At 30.8% G+C, this 415-nt stretch overlaps 1 protein-coding gene across 1 annotated transcript in view; it reads right to left on the reverse strand.

The window, feature by feature from the left end:
* Positions 1-415, reverse strand: part of LOC106873286 (uncharacterized) — an 18,773-nt gene that overhangs the window by 15,912 nt on the left and 2,446 nt on the right. The window lies entirely within an intron of this gene.

The following is a 415-nucleotide window of genomic DNA, read 5'->3' on the forward strand; positions in this document are numbered from 1 at the left end:
TATATGTACACGTATATGTATAGATATATATATATAGATCTATATGCATTCGAATCATATGTATTCCAGTTCCTTACAGAAAATATAACAGAAAAGTCTCATTCTTCAATTGCATGTAACATGGGCAACATGTATCTCTGCTAGTAAGAGATAATTTTCTGCTGGAATATGAAGAAGATGCAGCAATCAACTAGTGTCAACTATCTCACCAACCAAATAGACTGAATATCTAAATTTGAACAAGAGTTTCATTATTTTGCAGTATTGTGGGCTAGGAGAAGGCCATATGAATCTACTCCAGGGTATTTTTCTCTTCAATCACATGAAAACTTGGTTTTGTTAGTTATGTATGAATAACTGAAGTGAAGTTGTTATCAAAGAGAATATGCAAGTGTATAATAATTTTTCAATTATT

This window comes from Octopus bimaculoides, chromosome 1 (genome assembly GCF_001194135.2).
Source record: "Octopus bimaculoides isolate UCB-OBI-ISO-001 chromosome 1, ASM119413v2, whole genome shotgun sequence".
NCBI lineage: Eukaryota > Metazoa > Mollusca > Cephalopoda > Octopoda > Octopodidae > Octopus > Octopus bimaculoides.